Here is a 14,261-nt window from a genome sequence, read left to right as displayed (position 1 = left end):
AGCCAGCTCCTCTGGAACAGGAGCAGCAGGCTGGAGCTGCCTGTTTTTAGGGTACCATCTAGTCAAGTGGAGCAGGAGGGAAAACAGGCAATGAAAAAATGGCACTGAGATTTCATCTCAGAGGAATGCCATGCTGTTCTGCCTCCTCCTCTTGTGTCAAGTCAGCAGAACTGGTACTGGGTCTTATTTTCTTCTTTCTTTCCTTGAGAAGGTAAAATAGAGTGGAGGGAGGAATATTCACACTGCTTCTGCTTAAAAGCTAACTTTTATGTAGTCCAAGTCAGCTTTGAAATTGAAACCTCCCTGGGATAATGAAACAGGAGAGGCTGAGTTCCTATTTAGACTGATATTATTTGGCTGAGGGCAGTCTTTACTCAAGAGTAATTTGGGAAAGTGACAGACAGCCGTGACCTTGATTTACTTCGTAACAGTTTGGGTTGAGATGGAAGAGTATTGAAATTTAGATTTTTTCAAAAATTGCAGGGACATCATTAAAGAAGAGGACTTTCAGTTCTTCCATTCAGTACACTCTGTAATGTTAAAAATAGCAGAGGATGTAGATGTGTGACATTTATCCGCTGAATTCTTCATGTCTGTTACCAGACTTGATTGCATCTGAAGACTGGTTGAAGCAGAAAAGTAGTCCAGGACTCTCAGCCCACCCCTGAATGATTCTCAAAATGGGAAACACCCATTCATACGATATAATACATTTGTTAAACTGTGCTTGTGGAAGGCATAGTGCTAGGTTAAAGAGGATATTGGAAATCCTGAACAGGGTGCATTTGCTAAGGCAACTGGAGAATTCATATAATATGGAGCATACTCTACCCCATTTACTTTGGAGGTACCCCAAGGTACACTGAAATGCATACGTTAAGGCAGCGCTGCTACTTGACACTCATTTATTTGAGCACTGATCTTCAACTCAGTCACCCAAATACTTGAAACAATCTGCGTTTGCCAAGTGAAACTGTTAGTTAATCTCAGTATAATAGGAGGGGAAATGGTGGGAGAGGTGGGCAAGCTCCTCTTTCTTCTGACTGGAAGGATTTCTGCCTCCTTGAATGGGGGTTTTGGGAGCTCTTGATGTAGTTTCAGCCCTCATTTATTTATGTTGGGTTCTTTCCACCCCACAATCCCGCACTTTGTTTGCCTGTTCTTTCCTACAGGAATGGGTTGGTTTGCTTTCGCACAAAAACATCTCACGACCGGGAGTGAGCATGGAACTCGTTGGGTTTGGGAGCCATTATAACCAGCCAGCAGACTGGGAATGCTCCCGGCTCTGGATTAAAACAATGCCATTGCTTAGGAGAACCAAAGTAAAATGAGAAGGGGGTGTTCAAAGGTTTCTCCAAGGGATTAAATACATAGGCATTTGAACTCTAAATGCTGTAAGAAGCAGATTTAGGAAGAGGAAACAGAAACACTAAACAAATTGTCCCATTAACCAAAGAAAACCAAGAAGTAAGGGCTTCATGTGGATCTGTTGACTTGTCCTTTACTTTCTGAAATGCTCTCTGCCTTCTCAGAAGAGCCACAGGACACCCTTCCCTCTCCCAGGGCAAGGGGACCATCGCTAGCACAGGGCCAGCCAGCCACTATGTTCCCAGTAGAAAGTGCAATAGATGAATTTTAGCTGGCTATCCTCAGTGAGGATGGAGCTGATTTGTTTTATTTTTTCCACCTAAAATTTGTAGGAACTTAATCATATAGAACGTAATCAATTTTTTCTGGCAAATTTGGGCAGGGAACTGAAAAATTATGGGGATGGGATGCAGGGGACAGGCAGCAGGTTTGCTTTTTTTCCTTAAGAAGCTGAGTTAAACACTTATTTCATTCAGAAGGGAAATACAGAGATTTATCTGGTGAATTGGCACACTTTCTGCTTTTTTCTCTTTTGATCTAGTATGTGATGTATACTCGATGTTACTCCAGAGATGTTATTCGTGTACGTGTACGTAGGATGCCGATTTGCTAATGACTGTGATATGCCGATCAGAGCAGTGAGAAAACTGAGGTTTGATTAATGAGCAGTGGCAGAGGACATGCTCTTCTGTATTTATCTGAAAGTTCACACTGGAAAAGATTCAAAGATGGTCCCACATCCCTGTCCACCGCAGTTATCCCTCCTCAGTCTCAGGCTCTTTCCTGCCTGTGCCAGAGGCCAGTGCCTGCTGCCCACACGGAGAAGATGGGTGCAGCCTGGCAGGGCTGTGATTTGGAGAAGAGGACCTGCAGGGACATGCACTTGCTAAAAGATGGAGAGGGAGACTCTTTAGTGGAAATCCTATCCCAGGGTAACACCACCTGCTCTTTGCTGAGTGTGTGACGTTCTGTCCCAGCTGACAGGAGATGTCAGGTTTGCAACCCTGGCTCATTCAGAAGGGCTCTGGTGTTTGATATGAATGTGTTACCAGCCCACATGGAAAACACAGCTCTGAAGAAGGAGAGAAGGGAGAGGAAGTCATGTATAAACCCTGAGGCAGGATTTTTACTGACTTCCTTCAGCTTCCCTCTGGCTCCCTGTCTCTAGCAGGGATTTTCTCTGGGACCTGATGCACTGGCACATTCCTAATTCAGAGGGCTGCTGGGGGTTTCATTGTTGAAAGACTTTTGCAGTCCCCGCAATGTAAGACATTCCTAGCATGCAAAGAAGTACTATGACATGACCTGCGTATTACAGAATCACAGAATGGTTGGGGTTGGAAGGGACCTCTGGAGATCATCTAGTCCAACCCCCTGCCAAAGCAGGTTCCCCTAGAGCATGTTGCACAGGATCACGTCCAGGTGGGTTTTGAATATCTCCAGAGGAGACTCCACAACCTCCCTGGGCAGCCTGTTCCAGTGCTCTGTCACCCTCAAAGTAAAGAAGTTTTCCCTTATATTGAGATGGAACTTCCCATTTTTCAGTTTGTGCCTGTTGCCCCTTGTCGTGTCACTGGGCACCACTGAGAAGAGTCTGGCCCCATCCTCTTGACACCTGCCCTAAGGTATTTGTAAGTGTTGATAAGATCCCCCCTCAGTCTTCTCTTCTCCAGGCCAAACAGACCGAGCTCCCTCAGCCTCTCCTCATAAGAGAGATGCTCCAGTCCTCTGATTACATACCACTATACCTTTTAGAGGAGCTTGGATGACTTCTGTGAAGCTTTTACAGCCCCATATCAAATACTACTCACCTGTAATCAACATAGCAATGAGGGTTATATATGGGTGCAGGCTGTATAAACAGGTAGCGTGCAGACGACTGATCACGTTTGCAAACGCAGCCTTATCCCACCGGTCCCCTTACTTGTGCAATATTTGATATGTCTGCAGCGTTGCTGGTAGCGGTAAGAGATCCAGAATGCATGTCTTGTGCTTATATATGCACGTAGCTCTGTGTGTATATAACAGGTATACGAAGGCATCTGTTATGCTACATATGCACGTACACACAGGCTCCTCTCTCCAGCCAGCACTGTGGTTGCCGCCATGAGCATGGGAGCGGGTGAAGGAGGCTGCAGAGCCCGGGAGCCACCGTCCATCCCTCACCCCAGCAGAGGTGGCAGGGCTCACCCTGGCCACTCTGGTGCCTGCCGACCACCTCGGTGCCTGCCGGCTGCCACGGCGATGGGCAGCGCTCAGCACAAGCCCCAGCGCTACCTCAGGAGAGAAAAGGCAGGTAGGGAAAATAAAGTGGCAGGTGCCCTTGGCAACAAATAGGCCTTGTGCTGGGGCTGGCCTCCCTCTCAGCCATGAGCTGCTGGCTCCTGCAGCCCTCAGTCAGGGGCGACAGTGTTTTGAGAAGGCTCCCTTCGGTGATGCTTTAGGCTGAGACCTTGGGAGAGCAGAGGAGCGCTGGGAGTGTGTGCGCTGGGTGCTGGCAGCCTGGCTGCTCTGTAGCAGCCGGGAGCGCTGGCCGAGGGGTTTTGCTGCAGCATCCTTCCCAGCAGTGAGGGGAGGGGAACAAATGGAGTTGCGAGGTGAACCGTGGGTACCAGGGGAGCACTGTGGAGGTACCTGCTTGCTGTTGATGCCAGTGGAGCCAGTGAGGATAGAAATGAGACTGATCTCAGACTGGCAGCTGGGCGTCCTGCTCTGCAGCAAGCGCAGGGTTATTAACTCCAGGTGACAGTGTGTAAGAGCCGAGTATTTTGTAAGAAGCGACAATTGCTCAGGAGCCAGCATCACCTGGGTCCTCCAGATGACCGTGTCCCAGGTAGCTCTGCTCAGGATCCCTTTTTTATTACAGAAGTAGAGTTGGTGTCTGATGATGTCACTCTCAGGGGGAGGGAAATAATAAAAAAAAAGATAGATTGCAGTCCTAACACGAGGAGGATGCAGCAAACCACGGAGAGGGTTCTCTCCTTTAAGGAAGAGGAGGCAGAAGGCAGAGCCCCTAGGAGGGTCTCTCTCTCCCTCCTGCTTCAAATAGGAAGACTGTTTGCCTTCTGTAAACAGAGCTGGCTGAGTAATGTATTGTACCTCGCGAGGTTAGACCTCTTCTGATTTCTTAAGGGAAAGGCTATTTTATTTCTCAAGTGGGTGCCAGCAGGGATGCTGTAAGAGCGCATAGAGACGGTGCATCCTCCGTCCCGCACCGACACCGACCCACACGGTCAACTGCAGACCGGAACTTGGCGAGGATTGAGGACCAAATCTGGTGCCAATGCAGGGGCAGAGGAGCAGCCTCAGCTTTTTTAGCAAGTGAATGGGGAGGGGGAGGAGGGTAGTATGAGCAGTGATGTCATTTTTAACTAGTTCCTTGCAGAGCCAGGGAGTGAAGTTAGAGGAAAAACCTGCATTCTCAGAATGGCTCTCAGCCTTGACTGGAGACTCTAAATGACTGAGGGTCCCCACAATGGTAATTAATTTTCTTTCCTATGCAGAACTGTTCTGGTAGACCTTTATTTTGGGTCAAGCAGAGGGCATTTCTTTTTTTTCTCTCTCTCTCTGTATGCTTTGAGGATTTGACTTCTGCTTTTGCCTCTGGCTTGTTAAATACCTTGCAGGTTATTTGAAGTTTTGCTTGGGTAGTTTGAGAATTTGTCTCTGGTGTGGGAATCCATGTCATTACAGGAGAGAGTTTAGCATGCAGCGTTTCTGCTACTTGTCAGGAGGGGAGATGCAGAGGTTGCCAAGCACACGGCTTTCTGCACAGGAAATGTACTTTTAAAATCACAGGTGGAAAGAATGGGACTCGGCTGGCATTTGTTGCTGTAATGGATGGCATTTAATGTTGCTTGTAAGAGGCAGAAAGACTTCTGGTGAACTATATAGATAGAAATGAATCTTGTTTGGTGACAATTTCTTTGCTTTTGATTGCCAGGTTTTTATTATGAGCATTTTAATTCTAGTGGAACTGAATGGAAAATGTCAACATGAGAGATTCTGGCTGTTTGAGGCAGTATATGCATGTATATTTCTTCATGGCATGCATTAACCACTTGCGTGCTTCTGCCTCCACTGCACTTGCCCTGTTGCTGTCTTTCACAGCAATCTGCGGGCTGCCAGGCTGCGCCGTGGACAGTCAGCAGCACAGAGGGTTATGCTGCTCGCCAGTTCCTGGAATCAGCAGCAGCAGTCAAGCCTTTTTTAGATAAATAAGGTTCTCAAGATAGGTCCATCGAGGGTAAAGTGGCTTAGCCAAAATGGCCGGAAGGTAAGAGCATCCCCAGTTTATATTTCCAAGTATTCAGGTACTGGTATCACTGGCACAGTTTGGGTTTGTTCTTGTGATGCTGCTTGGTCCAAAGGCAGAGGCTGTAACACCGAGAGTCCAGTTGGCTGTGGAAGGCTCATAACATTCCTCTCTTGGCTCCCGTTTGCCAATGGTGAGAGTTGCTTGTCTTCTTACCCAGGAGAACATCCGAGACAGCTGAGGAAACCAGACCTCAGTTTTGCTTACTAGGAACTTGGGATGTGTATGTGATGATAGCCACATACCTTCTGCTTTAGCCTATCAAGGCAACTGTGAGCAGGAAGATGGGAGATCTGGGCTCAGAAATGAAAGAGGCAGAATAGAAATGGGAACATTGTAATACCTTCTGAATATGAAATGTTCCTTCAGGAGGTTCCTGCTGATGATAAAGGCTTGGAAAATCTGTTGCTTCACTTGAGAAAGCTCTCAGTGAAGAGTATCTGTGAGGAATAACCCTCTCTTTTACCAGCTATTGTGAAGATGCTGGCAGCCGTCACAGGGGCCATTTTGAACTCCTCCCCCTGCAACACGCCATGGTGCAGAGGAAGAGTAAATCTGGTAATCTTCTTCTTCTACCAGTCCTCCCAATGTTAGCCTTAGTGTTGGAATATGTAACTCAGAGCCAAAAGCCAGGCTTCCAAAACAACATGTTCATATCAGCGTGGTTTTCATCCAGATGTATGCTTGCCTTCAGTGATAGTGCTGATGTGGGGGCAGTGTGCCTGGCAGGTGGAGGGAATGGGTAAAAGGCTGTACTGAAATAGTCATCATGGCATATGGAAGCTTTCCATGTCTCTAGCACTAGGCTGAATCTGCTGCTGTGGATAGGCAAGTTTGGTTTCCTCTGATTTTAGTGTGGCAGCCTTCACCAGCAGGAAATTAATGCATTTTAAAAAGGAGAGCAAAGAACTGTGCATCTGGAGTAAGCATCGCTTCATCCTCCTCCTTTGGGGGCTCAGGTATTCCTGCCCCCTGCCTGGAGTATTCCAAGGCTCTAGTTCTGGCTTGTTTGTCTCAGCTCAGTTCATCTGAGGTGAGCAATTGCAAATTCACAGCACTAGAGATGGAGTCTGCTACCCAAAGAAGAGGGGACTTGCATGTGACTGCAGCGGGTGTGCCCGCTTCTGCAGCCTTCCCCCTTAGGAACCAGATGACTTTGCAGCAGAGAAGGTTAGGAAGACCTTTCCAAGTGCAAAGAGAAATAAAGCACTGGGACAGGCATCTTACAGAGCTTATGGGATGTCCTTCTTTCAGGCTTTTTAAAAACAAGTAAGAATAAAGCTGAGGTGGACTAGAAATGCTCAGTCCACTCTAGAGCAGTGGAATTATGCTTGGCTTTTCATTTTGGCATTTTTAGGACAGGTTTGGTCACACATCAGTCAAAATGCACTATAGGAAGCATCTTCTGTGTCTGGGGGTGAGTGCCTCATTTGCTGTTTATAGCATTTTAGCTGTGTTTCAGGGTTGGAAAAGTCATGGACCAAAGAGTTCTCTCATGGTTCCTTCCTGCCCTCCATTTCTCCTGCAGTATGGCTTAGCCCCATTGCAGTCCTACCAGCAAGGGGACAAGAATGGTTCAGTCCCTGAGCCATTCAGATATGACACTTTCTACTGCTGCTGTGAGCAAAAGCATCGGTGCTGTGTCAGTGATGGACATGATTTTTAGGAAATGGGAACCAATGCCCAGAAGTGACCAAAAAGGTTGCAGTATATCTCTGGACTTCAGTAAGCTTTGGGTACCATCCCTGGAGGTATTTAAAAGACGAGTAGATGTGGTGCTTAGGGACATGGTTTAGTGGTGGACTTAGTAGTATTAGGTTAATGGTTGGACTCGATGATCTTAAAGGTCCTTTCCAACCAAAACAATTCTATGATTCTTTGATTAGTTGACAACTGTATGTGCTTACACTGGACTCTGGTCAAAAGAGCGCTTGGTTTGGAGTGGTCTCTTGGACAGGGTTGGGACAGTGGAGTATGAAGGAAACAGACTTCAGTTGAGTGATGTGGTTGACTGCTGCCCATGAGGAAGGACATTTTTCATACTGTAGCTCTGACACAGTGTGACTTTCAATCTACATGTAATCCTTCTGTGTGTTTATGTGGTAGAATTTACTTACTGTTCCAGTTGTTCTCACCTTTCATGGTCTTCTCAGGGGAGGACAACATAAGCTCCATGGGAGTGAATTCAAGCTAACGGGTGTGTCAAAGAGGTATTTTATGGTGCATGCAATGGTGATCAAAGTTACAGAAGCAGGTAAAAAGGAGGACTGAGGCTGGGTACCCAAAGCCCCAACAGGAGGTGAGGAAATCACTTTCAGGGGATGACATCACATCTGACCTAGGAAAGGATTCTTATCAGGGCTGCAGAGAAAGTGCAAATAACTTATTGGGGGCAGGGGGGGAGGAGGAGGAGGAAAAGAAGAACTTCCCAGTCCCAAATTTAGCAATGAGTTCAACTCCGCACATGTGACCAAGAAACACTAAGGTCAAGCGTCTAATTGCATTTATGCCATTGTCATCCAAGTAATTATCTTTTCCCCCTGGCATTTCCACAGCGTAAAACTGAAGTGGATTTGGACTGCTGTAGTCTGATTAGTCAGAAACTAGGTAACCTCCATGGCTTGCCTGCTGGGCTGTCCCTTCTCCTTTGGGCTCTGTTGGTAGAGCAGGCAGTGGTTATATTCCTCTGGGATACATTTTTTTAGGCTACATGTTTACATTTGGAAAAATCTTTGTAATCATATCAATTCTTGGAAGGCAGAGTATCTCCCCACCCAGAAGTATGTCTTTGGTAATAATGCTTGATCGAAGTGATGGGATTCCCAACTGTATCCTCATACAATTGTTATGTAGAGGTTGATTCTGCATCTGCTGCAGATGGGAGTGAGATCAAATATGATATATCTCTATAACAGCACATGGTAAAGACAGATGATTCTGGCCTGTTGTGGTACTTCCATGAATCCTAATATCTTGAGTCATTTTGAAGAATAAAAGATGTTGGCTCACATAGGCATGTAAGTGAAGGTACAGCTATTTGTGCCCTATGAAGTGTACAGACACGTGTTTAGGTGGTGGCAGCCTATATACAGAGAACTCTACTGTCATGGCTGAAAAACAGCACCCCTTTCATTCAGCCTTGTTAACAGCCAAGCTCTTAAAGCCAGAAGATCTTACTGGAATGAATCAACCACAAAGGCTGTTCTTAAGAGTGCTTTTAAAAGCTGTCAGTTAGGTTTAAGATGAACACTAGAACAATATGGTGAAACCTGAAGCCATTTTGTGACCCTTGCATTTTGAGAACCCTCTGGATATAACTATAAAACACTGTGCTATTTTCTGCCAGTGTTTGAAGGTTGAAAAAAAGCAATGGGAGAAAAGGCGAGTCCTGCACAATCTCCTCTTGTTTCAGGAAGGAACGGTATTTTCTTCCAGGTTTGCACAGCAGTGCTGCACATCACTCACCTCGTAATGATAATAGTATATAATCTTCATAATAGTGATAATCTTCATGTGCAGCTGTAGATTTCAAATTCCTCCCTGTTTTTAGCGCAGATTTCATTTGATGGCATCAGGAGATTGGTTTTTCATGTCCCTGCCTATTTAGCCGTATGTAACCTAACTGCTAGCTATCAGAGACCAACTTTTGATAAGAGGAAAGGTGATGCACCAATGTCAGAATATGCAGATTCACGTTTCACAGTTGTACCTCAGCTCTCATGTACCTGACAGTTGGGTTTTTTTTGGCACAGCACAGGCAATCAAAATTTATCTTCCAAATTAAGACTGTAATTATATTTTGATAAAGATCTGGCAATTCAGTGAGAATGAAATTTTAAGGGTTGCTGGGATACAGATGACTCTGGGTTATGGGGAACTGTTTGCATGTGGAATACTAATAAGCCAAGGTTGTTCAGCATCCTTATCTAGACTTTTCCAATAGTGTCTGATAACACAGGCAATCAAGTGCTTGTTTCTTTGCTATTATTCTGGCAAAGTGATTAAAGATACAGGCTGCCTTTTATGAATGAAAACGCAACATGCTCGTCATGGAGCGACACAGATATGTCCCTCTGCTTGATACACAAGAAAAGTGGGGGAAAAGAGTGCTGACCGTCCCTATGTTGAGCCTGCCAAAATAAACCTTCCCTGAGGTTTTCCCTGCGTCTCAGGGATGCCAGGGAGCCTTTGCGGGAGGAGTAAGCCCTGCCTGAGATGGGTGCTGCTAGGAGCCTCCTTTCCCACTGGGGAGCAGGAGCTGGAGGATGTCTCAGGGATTAGCGTGGGATAACCAAATACACCAGAGATTGCTGTTCAGGCAGGAAGGCTGCAGAAGTAACGGTGCCATAGAGCAGGGGGAGGTGGCAAACCACTTGATTCAATGCGTGGCTGCCAAAGGGAAGGTCCTGGCTCATGTGCAGGTACCTTCTTGTGCCAGTCCAGCAGATGAGTAAAGCTTGACCTCAGCGCTGCAATCCGATGAAGGAAGAAGAGCTGTAGCACTTTCTCTCTTTTAAGTGTCTGGTCTGTATGTGACACTAATTAGTTATTAAGGAAAGTTATTGCTATTCAATAATGTGACCTAATGACAAGGTATTATTTACTGCCTGTGCTGTGGTAGCTCTTGCAGACCTCAGACGGGTTTGTCTCTGGTGCTCCTGTCATGCTGCAGCCTGAGCCCTGCCCCTGCCAAGCCGATAACCCACGCCTGTCTCCCAGGGATTCTGCTGTGTGACTGGCCAGCAGCGAGGCCGGAGCGTAGTTTGTGTTATCATCACCTTGCTAGAGCTCTGCTCCACCCTGCTTCAAATATGGGCATGGTTAGGGAGGCTGGCAAGGGAAAGAACTGTTTTCCCTTGCACTTAGTCTGTCCCAGACTTACTCCATCCACCAGAGCCTTTTTGTTTCAATGTCTAACCCCAAATGTTGAGCCAAGCCCGCAATAATGATTATACTCTATTCAGCAGTGGCTTAGGGACTTAATTGTAGTACATGGTTGTATTTTTACTACAGATCAGAACAATTCTGTGACTTTATGTTTTTCTGTGACTTTATGTTTATGTCAGCTTCATCAAAGCGAAGGGTTTTACTTCCCTGCTGGTCTGAATTCCTCCCAGGTTTTTGCCGACTAAATTTTATTCTCAAGATGTTCTTTCATGATCTGTAAGAAGGGGACTTGATTTACAGCAGTGCAGTTTGAATGGCAGGTGGAGCGGATGTGATTCAGGAGGCCTGGGTTAATGAACATTTTGGGAAGGCAGAGTCCATTGGAGACACTGCAGCTATAAATACAAGACAAACGAGTCAGCCCCTTCCACAATACCGTGAAAGGCCTTTTCAGCATGAAGTGTGCACTGCTTGAATGGCGGTCTCCTCAATTCAACCTGCACAAGCAGTAAGGTGCTTTCTTTATGCTTCTGTAATAATGCATGGCCATGTGACGCCGATCTCAGACAACTCCAAAACTGCAGGGCTGTCCCCCAGTCCAAATCTTGCGATTTGCTGTAAGCTTTGAGACTGGCCAGACAAGAGGCTTGGTGTCTCCAGCCTGGCTCTTGCAGGGTCTTGGGAAAAGGGTGTTCATACTGGAAACGTGCCTCAGGATCCCCAGTTCTGGCATACACTGAAGGCTCAGTCCTGGTTCTTTGGGGCAGTCCAGGACTGTCCTCTATCTTACAGCTTAAGCCTGCCTTTAGTAAATTTTTCACTTTTTCAACTTTGGAGGAGTACAGCAACTACCTGAGAGGAAACTGATTCTCCTAGGTTTGATAAAATCTTTAATCTCGAGCTGTTTCTATCTCGATATATGACTGACTGCTGTCCATTTCTGCCTTGGCAGTGCCAGGTGCCTATTCATATGAGGCAAAATTAAAAAATAAATAAACCTGTAAGTTGTACATCACTGCATAAATGTGCCAAAAAGTGTTTAGCCGATGTAGATGTATTGCCCTATTCAGTGGCTGGCTGCGGTGTCAGTCTGTTTTACTCCAGCCCCATTTGCTGAGCTTGCATTGGGTTTCGGCTTACTCCACATATGAATTTTACATGTAATTCAGTTTTTCTTCTGTGTGCTTTATGGTGCCTCTTTATAACCTAGTGGTAACTTTTCACAAAGTCATCTTCTCTACCCTGATCCTTCTAGTCAGCCTTGCTCATTTTCCAAACTAGCCATCCCCACTGGGTTGGCCTCATTGCAGACTCGGAGCCTCTCTGGAGGAAGGTGATACTGGAGGTGTGTGTCCAGGCTGCTCCCTCCTGTGGTGTAGGGGACAGCTCTCCAACCACCTCAGCGCCCAGAGGCCAGCTGTGGCTCCTCTCCCAGGAGCAGGCAGTGTGTTCCCTGCTGGCTCCTTGGAGCATTTTCCATAGGAAACCAAGTTGGGCAAGGAAAGGGAGCATGAGCAAAGGAACTCAGACCTTTATTGAAGCCTCAGCAGAAGCAGTGATGGGTGCAGAAGTGCTGTAGCTGTGCTGAAGGCGGGAGCACAGCAACTATCTTGGTCTTGGTGGTCTCATTTGCTGAAGTGGGTAGCCATGTCATATCCTCTTAGCTGAAAAATGGAGGAAGAAAGTGGTTGTTTCCATGGTCTAGTCAGCTTGCAGGTCCCAGGTTGTTTCTGGTGCCAGTGTCATGGTGAAGTCTCCTTGGAAACATTTTTGGAGGCAGGCAGAGCCCTGCCTTCATCATCTGGCAGCTACTGTTTAAACAGAGGCACTGTACAGTTGGTGATACCTCCAAGAGATGCAATAAACATTATTTATCTTATGAATTGTGGTCTGTGGGCTATCAGAATAGAATTTGGTACACAAAACAACCCTGAAGACCTTACGACCACAGGAGAAGGGTTTCAGTTTTGCTAGGTGGAAATTCATACTTCCTGGGCAGAAGTAGTATTTACTCAGTAGGTCAAGTGGGGAAACATCAAGGGGGGAAATTGCAAAGAGGCTAGGAGTAAAAATGTAGTGCAGCAGTGTTCCACACTTTTAAATCCCTTTCATATAGTCTGAACCTAAAAGGTTGTGTTCCCCATAACAAGTCTGAATGAACATACTTATGTCAATTTTCTTCACTACTCATTTCTGCTTGTGCAAAGGTATGGGACAAAGCTCTGAAGAGTGTGTGATCTTTTACCAGTAAAACTGTGCCCACCAAAGCCATTACTACCATTTATCAGCATAATGTGTCTTTTTGATGAATGTGGGGTGTGAGGAGTAGGCTAACCGCTAAAATGCAGTTCTGTCCACCTGGCTGCAGCTGGTTTGCTGTATTGTAGAAAGACAAAAGTCATTTTGTTGTGTTAAAACCCAAAGAACCTTCATAGTTTGAGAGCAGAAAATGACCCCAGATAACACAGCTGGAGTTAGCTAGACCCTGAATTATTTCCACAGGTTAATTAGCTCGTATGCGCAATACACTGTCTTGTACCTCTGAAGACCTCCCAACACCTATACGCAGAGCTCCTGCATGCTGGGAGATATTATGAATTTGAAGCTTAGATATAAAAATAGCAGCATGAAACGTGACCATTCTTCATCATGTTGGTAGAAAGAATAGAATAGAATAGAATAGAATAGAATAGAATAGAATAGAATAGAATAGAATATTTTCAGTTGGAAAGGACCTAGCACGATCATCTAGTCCAAATGGAAGATTGCTAGTACAAAATTCAGAATAAAACTCTGGTCATCAGCAGCTGTAATTGTAAAAACAGTGTTACATTACGTAGGCACCTGGCTAATGTTAGGTACCGTTGAGATACGCACCCAATGGACAACTAGCCCCAAGCCTCCCTGGTTTCATCATGTTAAAGCAGGATTAATTACCTGATGATCTGTGCCCCCATTGAGGCCACTGGGGGTGATTGCAGCCAAAAGGCAGGTCTAGAAAATTGAGAGCTGTGGTTTGGTGGGGCTTTGTCCACAGGGGTCTGAGCTGAGTGTGGAGTTGGCTGGAGGAAGAGACATTTTCCTCCTTGCTGGGATGAACAAATCGTCAGAGACCAGACAGTGACGGGGCTGTTGCAAAGCTGTGCTTTCTGTGGTAGGCAACAAATTAATTTCAGTTTGCCCCCAAAAGAAGAATTTCTGAATACAAAGAGTTACCTTGGGGATTACTTGAATAAGCTCAGCTTTGGGCACGTACCTGTCTCAGTGGTTCATGAATGGGATGAGAAAGTGTTTTCTGCCCACAACCCTACTTTAAGGCTTATTTCTGTGAGTGATGTGTGGCACTTTGGTTATCAGTGCTTTGTTCTAGCTGCAGTGCTTCTGGAGCAACATCATCCTACACTCACTGAGTGTCCACAGACAGAAGGGCATCAAAGGGGAAGGAAGATGAGTATCTTCTAGCCATCCCTTTAGCAAATATTTCCCTTAGTCTTAAGTTATCATGGATGTGGCTGTACCTTCAGTAGTGATAGAACTGGAATTTCTTAAAGGCTTGAAAATTATTCCACTGTCCTGTAGAATTATCTGCAAAATAAAATGTTTTCTGGATCAAAAAGAGAATCTTCAAAGTTTAGATCTTTTCTTCTGGCAAGCTGAAATTTTGCTGTAGCTTTTCCAACCTAGAAATATG

General features: G+C 45.8%; 1 protein-coding gene across 1 annotated transcript in view; it reads left to right on the top strand.

Moving 5' to 3' along the window:
* The window catches only part of NHS (NHS actin remodeling regulator), a 268,588-nt gene that overhangs the window by 214,967 nt on the left and 39,360 nt on the right, over positions 1-14,261 (top strand). The gene's annotated exons all lie outside the window — the stretch shown is intronic.

The sequence above is a fragment of the Nyctibius grandis genome, chromosome 2, assembly GCF_013368605.1.
Source record: "Nyctibius grandis isolate bNycGra1 chromosome 2, bNycGra1.pri, whole genome shotgun sequence".
NCBI lineage: Eukaryota > Metazoa > Chordata > Aves > Nyctibiiformes > Nyctibiidae > Nyctibius > Nyctibius grandis.
This window is presented reverse-complemented; position numbering and strand designations above follow the sequence as displayed.